Raw genomic sequence first — 10,234 nt, 5'->3', positions numbered from 1 at the left:
GTATGACTCAGTTTCCTACTCTGTTCTATCTCAGAAAAACAGTTGTACAGAGGCTTGAATCTATTATGGTAGAAAGCAAAAAGCAGCAGACAGATTATCTTCAGCCTGCCTGTGTCTCTTTTCTCTGTTCACTTCTTCCCAGAAAAGCAGATACAGAGGTTTAAATCTATTGTGGTCTTAACCTCTGTCTCTGCTGTTGAGCTCTGCTCAGTGGCTCCCAGCTGACCTTTGTCCCTAGGGTGGCAAAATACACTCTTCTTAATGTACTTGGGAAGAGCAGCAATCTCTCCCAGTGTGACCCAGGGGATCTTCTCATTGCTGCTTATTGTGTGATCCCTAACCCACTGCGTTGTCTCTCCCTCTCTACCTCTCCATGTCTTCACTCCACAAAAACAACTTCCTCCTCTTCGTGGCTCTGCAGTTTTCCTCTCCTCTAGTCCTTGGCTCCAAACTTCACATCTGCCACCTTCACTCCCTCCAACTGTGCAGATTGTTTTCTTAATACTCAGATCATCTTCCTAGTTGTTCAAAATAGTTGGATGTTGATCTAGCTGTGTTAGAGGGACAAGGCAAGCTCAGGGTCACCCTACTATTCTTGCATCTTAACTCTGCCTGTGGACACATTTCTTTTATCCCTCTTTTTCTTCTACTCAATTCTCCTTAAAAAATTGAATTAAAAAAATGAATTCAAGGATGTGGGAAAGAAAAGAAAGTGTAGGAAATGTGACAGTTAATTTTATATGTCAATTTAGTTGGGCCATGGTGCATAGATATTTGGTCAAACCTTATTCTGGATGTTTTGTGAGATCAACATTTAAATTTTGGATGATGTTAACATTTAATTTGGTCAATTTTGGGTAAAGCAAATTGCCCTCTATAATATGAGTGGGCAGTCCTTATCTAATCAGAAGAAAGCCTTAACAGAACAAAGACTGATCCCTCTCCCCAACCCTTCCCTAAGTAAGAAGGAATTTTGCCAATAGGCTACCTTTAGACTCAAACTGCAACTGCTTCTTGAGTCTCCAGCATGCTGGTCTACCTATCATATTTTGAACTTGCCAAGCCTCCACAATCATGTACAGTTCCTCAAAATAAATTTCCCAATCTCTCTCTCTCTACATATATACATACATAAATACATATGTGTGCATTGTGTATGTGTATATACATACATGTTCACCCTTATTGTACATATATTTATATATATATGTATGTGTATACATGCACACACATTCATCCTTCTATTTTTTTTAGATTTTATTTATTCATTCATGAGAGACACAGAGAGAGAGAGAGAGACAGAGACACAGGCAGAGGGAGAAGCAGGCTCCATGCAGGGAGCCTGTCACAAGACTCGATCCCAGGACCCCAGAATCAGGCCCTGGGCTGAAGATGGCACTAAACTGTTGAGCTACCCGGGCTGCCCCATCCTTCTATTTTTTCAACAACCCTAACTAAAATAAGAAGTGAAGATAAGATAGGGGAGTTCAGAATGGTTAATCCAGCTTACAAATTAAAAACTCACTTTAAAACAAATGTAAAGACATTTAGAAGAGTACTATTCTTTTTCTTATTCCTCTGTCACAAATTCTTCTCTGAAGCTTTGACAAATGCTGACACTAATAATGTTTTCTTTACTAATGTATCTTCAGTGCTTACTGCACTTTTGGCACATTTTAGGCTCCTGGTATTTGTTGAACGAATGAATGGTTAGGAGTCATAATTATATAACAGTGGGAAGGACTAAATGTTCAGTGTCACAGAAGCATGAAAATATATAACACGGTTGGAAATGTGTAAAGTTGAAGGTATTTGGGGGATAGGATGGCTAGAAATAAATTTTGAAGGGTAGTGCTGAGAATAGAGAATTTATCCCTGTGAGTTAGCAGGGAGCCATCAAGCAATTTTAAGGAAAAATTATATTTATGTTTGCCTCTCAGAATGGTTCCTAGGATTTTCTGAGGTTTTAGCAAAGATGTTTATTTTTACTGTGATTTAGATTGTCTTAAATCCAAAAGTATTTCTTTGCCTCTGCCTGTTTTAAGTCCCACTAGCAAATGTATTTGTTCACTGACATAAATTAATAAAAAAGAGCATGGGGCTTGGATCAATGTTGAATCCTGAGTTTATCACTTAGAGGTCTTATGATCTTGAACAGCTGCTTTACTTTTCAGCAGCATGATTTTTTTCAACTTTAAGTATTAGCATATCTGAGTGTTGAAAGGTCAAAAGCATTCCCTTAAATAACAGGAACAAGAGGAAAGTCTATCATCTGCTTTCTTTTAACCATAGTGAAGGTTCTAGCTAATGTGATATGGCAATAAAAAAGGAATAAAATGTGTAAAGATTAGAAAATTAGTCAATAAATAAACCATTAGAATTATTAAGAAAGTTTGGCAAGTCTATTAGGCAAAATATAAATCTACTAAAAAGTGATCGCATTGCTATGCAATAGCAATAGGAAGTGTAATTCAACAAAGTTTACAACAGTATTAAGATATATTAAGTTCTTGGAAGCAACCTAACAAGAAGAAACCTAACAAGTTCAAGTACTTTATGGCAGAAATTACAAAAGGGACAGATACACTGTGGATCAGGATGTATATTGGTATAACCGTTTCGGAATACAAAATCATAATAAAAATACCCCATGATTCATCAGTCTCACTTCAAGAGAAATTCTTGCACATTTGCACTGGGGCACATGTGAAGAAAGTATAGGAATATTCATAGCAGTGCAGTTTTTTAAAATTTTTAAACAATTTTTATTTATTTATGATAGTCACAGAGAGAGAGAAGAAGAGACATAGGCAGAGGGAGAAGCAGGCTCCATGCACCGGGAGCCCAACGTGGGATTTGATCCGGGGTCTCCAGGATCACGCCCTGGGCCAAAGGCAGGTGCTAAACCGCTGCGCCACCCAGGGATCCCAGCAGTGCAGTTTGTGATAACAAAAAAACAAAACAACTCAATGTCCATTGACAAGTATAAGCTTCATTGTACACGAACAGGGAAGAAGCATTGTATGATTATCCCAAGTGTTATAAATTTCATGAACAGTGTCTGCCATACTATCTAACTGAATGATTAAAAATAACACAAATTATTCTTAAGCCCATGAAATGTTAATATGATCCATAGTTCTTTCATTAGGGGTAAAGAATATGGTGTCAACAATCGGCTGTAAGAGAGGAATAATTTGCTGAATTGAACCTCTGCATTCTGGAAAGTCAAGACTGAGTGAATAGAAGAAAAGACTTTAGGGGCACCTGGGTGGCTCAGTGGTTGAGGTCTGTTTTTGGCTCAGGGCACGATTGTGGGGTCTGAGATCGAGTACCCCATTGGGCTCTCTGTAAGGAGTCTGCTTCTTCCTCTGCCTATGTCTCTGTCTCTTGTGTCTCTCATGAATGAATGAATAAAATCTTAAAAAAAAAAGACTTTAAAAACAAATTCAACACTAACCCTTAAACTAATTTGGCAGTCTTTAACTTGCATGCTTCCTTTCTATTAATTTCAAAGCTGACTTATACCCTAATAAAATGAGACCACAAACATAATACAGAGGGTGTGATCAGTTGGTTTTGCAATTGTAATAGACTAAATACTTGAACAGATTGCCTTTTCCTCATAGCTAAGCCTACTTGAGTAAGCTGCTCTAGGAGTATTTCACACCCCGTGCTTTAAATTATAATGGTTTTCTAGTAAAGGTAGGACAAATGTTTTCTTTCTGTAGCTCACAGTTATGAGCATATTTAACAGTAGCTTAAAAGCCTGATTTTATCAGCATCATTGGAGTATTGAATCCTCTTCATCTTTCTTTGTTCATCACTCAGATAGAACTACTTTTCTGTTTCTTTCAAAAAAAAAAAAAAAAAAAAAAAAGATGAGACACCTGTATAGCTCCATGGTTGAGCATCTGCCTTTGGCTCAGGTTCTGATCCTGGAGGCCTGGGATCGAGTGCCACATCAGGCTCCTTGTGGGGAGCCTGCTTCTCCCTCTTCCTACGTCTTTGCCTCTCTTTCTGTGTGTCTCTCATGAATAAATAAGTAACAATCGTTAAAAAAAGAGGAGAAGAGGGATCCCTGGGTGGCGCAGCGGTTTGGCGCCTGCCTTTGGCCCAGGGCGTGATCCTGGAGACCCGGGATCGGATCCCACGTCGGGCTCCCGGTGCATGGAGCCTGCTTCTCCCTCTGCCTGTGTCTCTGCCTCTCTCTCTCTCTCTCTCTGTGACTATCATAAATAAATAAAAAAAAAAGTTAAAAAAAAAAAAAAAGAGGAGAAGAAAGAAAGAAAGAAAGAAAGAAAGAAAGAAAGAAGAAGGAAAGAAAGAAATAAGAAAGAAGGAAAGAAGAAAGAAAGAAAGAAAGAAAGAAAGAAGAAAGAAAGAAAGAAAGAAAGAAAGAAAGAAAGAAAGAAAGAAAGAAGAAAGAAAGAAAGAAAGAAAGAAAGAAAGGGAGAAAGTAAGGAAACTGGGGAAAAGAGACACAGGGTGGAGGAGGGGAGTTGTATTTCATAATCTAGGGGAAAAAATACTGCTGACACTTTAGTTTGTCATGTTATACAAAACAATACCCCAAGAAAACACTGAAAGATTGAAGGAATCAGATACACTTGGCTTCTGGTTCTGGCTGTCAGTTACTGAATAAGCTGTGATGCTAACTAGCTGCTTAATTTTTTTTTTAAGAGAGGGAGGGGGAAGAGGCAGAGGGACAGGAAAAGAGAATCTTAAAGCAGGCTCCTCACCTAGCACAGAGCATGATATGAGGTTCAATCTCACAACCCTGAGATCATGACCTGAGCTGAAATCAAGAGTCAGATGTGTAACTGACTGAGCCACCCTGGCACCAGCTGCTTAATCTTTTTGAGCCTTGGTTTTTTCATTTGTAAATGTGGCAGAGTAATAGAGCTGCCTTGCAGGATTGTTATGTGAATATGATAGTGCGATGTAAAGCATGTAACCTAGCACATGGTAGATGCACAATAAACCTTAAATTGGAGGAACTTGTGTCCTGAGCTCAGTGATTCATTTCATTTGTCAAAGGTCGCTCTGAAAATGGTTTTGTGACAGTCTTTAAAAAGAGACTCCATACTGTCAAGTTTATACTAGAATTTAAAGTATGGTGACCAGCTCTGGAAGATACAATGATGAAATTAGCCTCTCACTGAAAATGAAATTATGTAGTAGCAAGACAATTATGGTACAGATTTTATTCCTGAGAAAAATGCCTCTGAGCTTCAGAGTCCTATATGTATAGGAATTTATTTGGTACCTGCATGTGGACATCTCAATCTCAACTTACCTAAAATGGAGCACTTGCTCCTCCATCCGTGAATATTGGAACTATCCCATGATTCCTTCATCTCTTACTTCTTATCCAGTTCATCTCCAAGTGCTCTTTGAAGCTCCTCCAAATATATCTTCAGTCTGTCTACCCACCCCCATCCCCATGGCCATCACTCTAATCCAAATCATTTTTTGTTAAAATCTGTATTACTGCAAAAGCTTTCCAACTAGTACCTCACCATCTACTCTTATTCCCCTCCAATCCATTGGATCTTGTTATCTTCCTGTTCCAAAGTTTTGGTGGATTCCCTTTGCACATCGGATAAATCCAGAATCTTTAACATGACATATTAAGCCCTGAATGATACGTCCTATGCCTAGTTTTTCAGCTTTATCCATCACTATTCCCTCTTTTACTTGTTACATTAGGTTAATGTGGGAACTCAATTTTCCCAGTTTGAGAACTTAGCATTAGTAATGTGGTACACTTGAAAAGACTTTACCAAGACCTACAACATTAATGAAGTCATTAATAGCTGTTTGAAAATAAAATAGCATAGAATCAATCAAGAATGGAAATTTAGCATATACTCTAAAAGACATATTTGGACAAAATTTTGTCATAATCATGGAATGAAGGTACAAGTAAGAACAGGATAAAGTTAACTTTCCTAGTTGTAGATTACTATGTATCTCAGCAGGAAGATAAAAGCCAAGTAGACACATGGCCTCATGGTTTGTATACCTTGTATGGGAGATAAAGCATGCATACATACAGTGCGAGGAAGAATACCACCAACTTTGTAACGACAATTAGCTAGAGTCATCCACAAATCCTTGAAAAGATAATGGAGATAGCTGAATTTTGAAGGAAGCACAGGAATGACATTGATGGAAAAGAAGCAAGAGGATATTTCAAGCATGTCAAAGAATTGGCTGATAGTAATTGATAATTCAGTTAAAGGAAAAGTGAGGAAGTGAGAGTTCCCAGGACATCCACACTCCTGACCAACTGGCTGCAAATTTAGGATTTCCTCTACCCCCTCAGTTTCAGTAACTTGCTAGAAAAACTCACAAAGCTCAGAAAAGTGCTGTATTTTTCATAAAAACTTCATTATAGCAAAAGCCAACTAACAACAACAACAAAAAAATCAGGAAACCCAACGAAGAAGTGCTTAGGGAGGTCTGGAAGGTTTAAAATGCAAAGCTTTCATGTCCTTTCTTGGCACATTCAGGACACATCAGCCTCCCAGGTCATTGATATGTAACAGTTTGCACTGAGTACTGTTAATCAGGGAAATTTACCTGAACTTTTTTTTTTTAAGATTTTATTTATTTATTCATGAGAGACACACAGAGAGAGGCAGAGACACAGGCAGAGGGAGAAGCAGGCTCCTCTCAGGAAGCCTGATATGAGACTCGATCCTGGGACCGGGATCACAACCTGAGCCAAAGGCAGATGCTCAACCGCTGAGCCACCCAGGCATCCCTTACCTGAACTTTGGTGTCTAAAATTTATTGGGGTTTCATTGCATAGGTATGATTGATTGAACCTTTGGCCAGGAGGTTGAACTTAATCTCTAGTTTACTACCTTTCCTGGAGGTCATGCTGGTATATGTGGCTCAAAGCCTCAATCATTTAATCACATGGCCGGTCTTTCTGGTGTGGCCAGCCCCAATCCTGAATCATTTAATTATCATAAACTATCTAGGGGCCCACCATGAGTTACCTCATCAAAATAAACTCTCAAGTTTGGTTTGAAGGACCTACCTTGAATAACAAAGACACTCCAATCACTGAGGAAATTTCCAGCGATTTGAAGTGTACCTTTCAGGAACCAGAGACAAAGGTCAGCCAAATCTCCTGTTACTTGTTTATATAAATTTATATGTACATATGCATATTTATACAAATAAATATATAAATATGTATTTTATACCTCCCATTCATATTTTAGCCATTCTGAAATAAAATCAGGTTTTAAAAATTTTAATAACTTATGAAACTGCTGCTCAGCATTTTAAAGCACAGTGGTTTTCAGAAAACCTTTACAGTTAGGTAGAACTAGCTAGTGACTCTATTTTCAAAACCGAACAGAGATAAATAGGCTAAAGGTGCAATTTCAAAAAGGCAATATCAGAGTTAGTATAAATAGCAAGAAATATAATAGAAGAGTTTCTTTGTAATAGTTGTTTGGTCAAATTGAATTAGTTGTTTGGTCAAATTGAACAATTTTCTGGAAGCCAAATATGAAATCCTATCCATTGTAGAATATTTTCATAAAACATTTTATACAGTTATCTAAGCACAATATATATTATCTGATTTGGGGCATAAAGAAAATATATAAGGTAAAATGGATTATCATTCATTTTACAAACCAGGTAAGAAAAACAAAGCTCAGAGTGACTAATGATTTGCTCATGGGACTTAGTACATCCAGTAGTGAACCTTGTTTTTCAGATCTTATGATTGCTTTTATACTATTACAGAACTTTTTGCAAATAAAGATGCTGTTACTGACTTTTCAGTAACAAGCCTTTATAAATTTTTCCAAATTTTAATGATTAATTTCTAAAATGTAATCCATTCTGTATTGTTAGATGAATCTCTAAGGTCAGGAGTTTGCATGGATGGCATAAATGAGGTAGTAATTAAGGTGCTGTCATATAATAAAAAATAAATATTTGGTCCTTATTCCCAGTTACTGGTACATAGTTCCTAAAAACCTTGTAATATCTGAAACAGTGTGTCCTTTGCAGGCTAATGAGATGACTGGAAGCTGGGGGCCCCTAACCAGCTTCAGATAGCCAGAAACACTGTGAAAAGCATTATCGGAGGGTTGGAATTTTCAGTTCCACTCCTCACCCCCCACCTCTGTGGAGAGGACAGGGACTGGAAATTGAGTTAATTACCAGTGGCCAATGATTTGCCCAATTATGCCTATGTAATGAAACTTCTATAAAAACAGCTAAATGATGGGTTTTCTAGAGTTTCTGGGTTGGTAAACACATTGAGGTACTGAGATGGTAGTGTGCCTAGAGACATGAAAACTTCTTGCCCCTTTCCCCACGCCTTGCCCTATATATCTCTTCTCTTTGACTTCCTAAGTGGTATCCTTTATAATAAACTGGTAATAGCAAATAAAGTGTTTTCTTGAGTTCTGTGATTGTTCTAGTGAATTATTGAATCTGAGGAGGGGGTTATGGGAACTTCCAGATTTATGGAAAGTCATTCAGAAGAACTAGTAATAACCTGGTCTTGTGACTAGCATCTAAAGTGGGGACAGTCTTATAGGACTGAACTCTTAAACCTGTGGAGTCTGAGACTAACTCTGGGTAGTGAGTGTCTAGAGAGTTGGTGAATTGGATAGTGTTTGAAAAAACCCACACATTTGATGTCAGAAGTGTTAATAATAACAGTTCAAGTGCAGTTTGTGCCCATGGCGTAGAGAGAAGTTGTGTGGTGTACCTGGAACCTTGGCCTCATTAGTGCCCATAGGGATGACAGGTTCCCTGCAAGGTAAGAGCCCTTAAGTTAACAATTAGAGAAAATCATGAAGCGATCTGGGATGTTAAAGTGTCATATGCTGGGGATCCCTGGGTGACTCAGTGGTTTAGCGCCTGCCTTCAGCCCAGGGCGTGATTCTGGAGTCCTGGGATCAAGTCCTACGTCAGGCTCCCTGAATGGAGCCTGCTTCTCCCTCTGCCTGTGTCTTTACCTCTCTCTCTCTCTCTCATGAATAAATAAATAAAATCTTTAAAAACGTATCATATGCTGAAAAAGGAGAGTCTAAAAAATGAACTAAGCATTTATCTTCTTTCAATTGAGTTTATTATGGTGCACTGCATTCTTTTAATGAAGATATTGAAAAATAGCTATATTTAGACACTTTATTTATTAGCCTAACATGCTAAAAATAGGTGAGCTGTGCCTCAGAGGAATGATTAGGATATTGTTGACAGGGACACTACTCAAAGGAGGAAAGGATAGAAGAAAATGCACAAGAACTCAGAAAGATGAGATGAGCTAGAGATTAGGGACCATTTATGAGTATTAGTTGTCTACCTTGGATACATGTACATATCTCTTCTCTCAACCTGAGTAGGAGACTGCTTTATGTGTCTCACATGGATTCCCCTCCAGGAGAGATCCTTGATGAGACATTCAAAAGAATGTTCCAATTATAGTTATAGTACAATGGTCCCTGTTTAGGACATGAAAGACTAAGAAACCCTACAGGTAAAGAAAGAGAATATCAGTAGTGATCTGAATTTTAAACTAAGGCTAAGACATGCTTTATTGCTTGGACCAGAGCTGGATCATTCTTACAGATAAAACTCCACCAAATTGTTACTGCTTCCTTCAGATACTTTGCAAAGTAATGAAAGTATAGTTTACTCCATAGGCTACTGGAAAATTGGCTGTGTACTCTGGGGACAATCTATTTTCAGGGAAAATTTTCTAATTAAAAGTTGGATATTAAGAGTCCCCCTTAATTACACTGTTGGTGAGAATGTGAACTGGTGCAGCCACTCTGGAAAACTGTGTGGAGGTTCCTCAAAGAGTTAAAAATAGACCTGCCCTACGACCCAGAAATTGCACTGCTGGGGATTTACCCCAAATATACAGATGCAATGAAACACCGGGACACTTGCACCCCGATGTTTATAGCAGCAATGTCCACAATAGCCAAACTGTGGAAGGAGCCTCGGTGTCCATCGAAAGATAAATGGATAAAGAAGATGTGGTCTATGTATACGATGGAATATTACTCAGCCATTAGAAATGACAAATACCCACCATTTGCTTCAACATGGATGGAACTGGAGGGTATTATGCTGAGTGAAGTAAGTCAATCGGGGAAGGACAAACATAATATGGTCTCATTCATTTGGGGAATATAAATAATAGTGAAAGGGAATAGAAGGGAAGGGAAAAGAAATGGGT

Source organism: Canis aureus, chromosome 10, assembly GCF_053574225.1.
Source record: "Canis aureus isolate CA01 chromosome 10, VMU_Caureus_v.1.0, whole genome shotgun sequence".
NCBI classification, from domain to species: domain Eukaryota; kingdom Metazoa; phylum Chordata; class Mammalia; order Carnivora; family Canidae; genus Canis; species Canis aureus.
Note: the sequence above shows the minus strand (reverse complement) of the source record.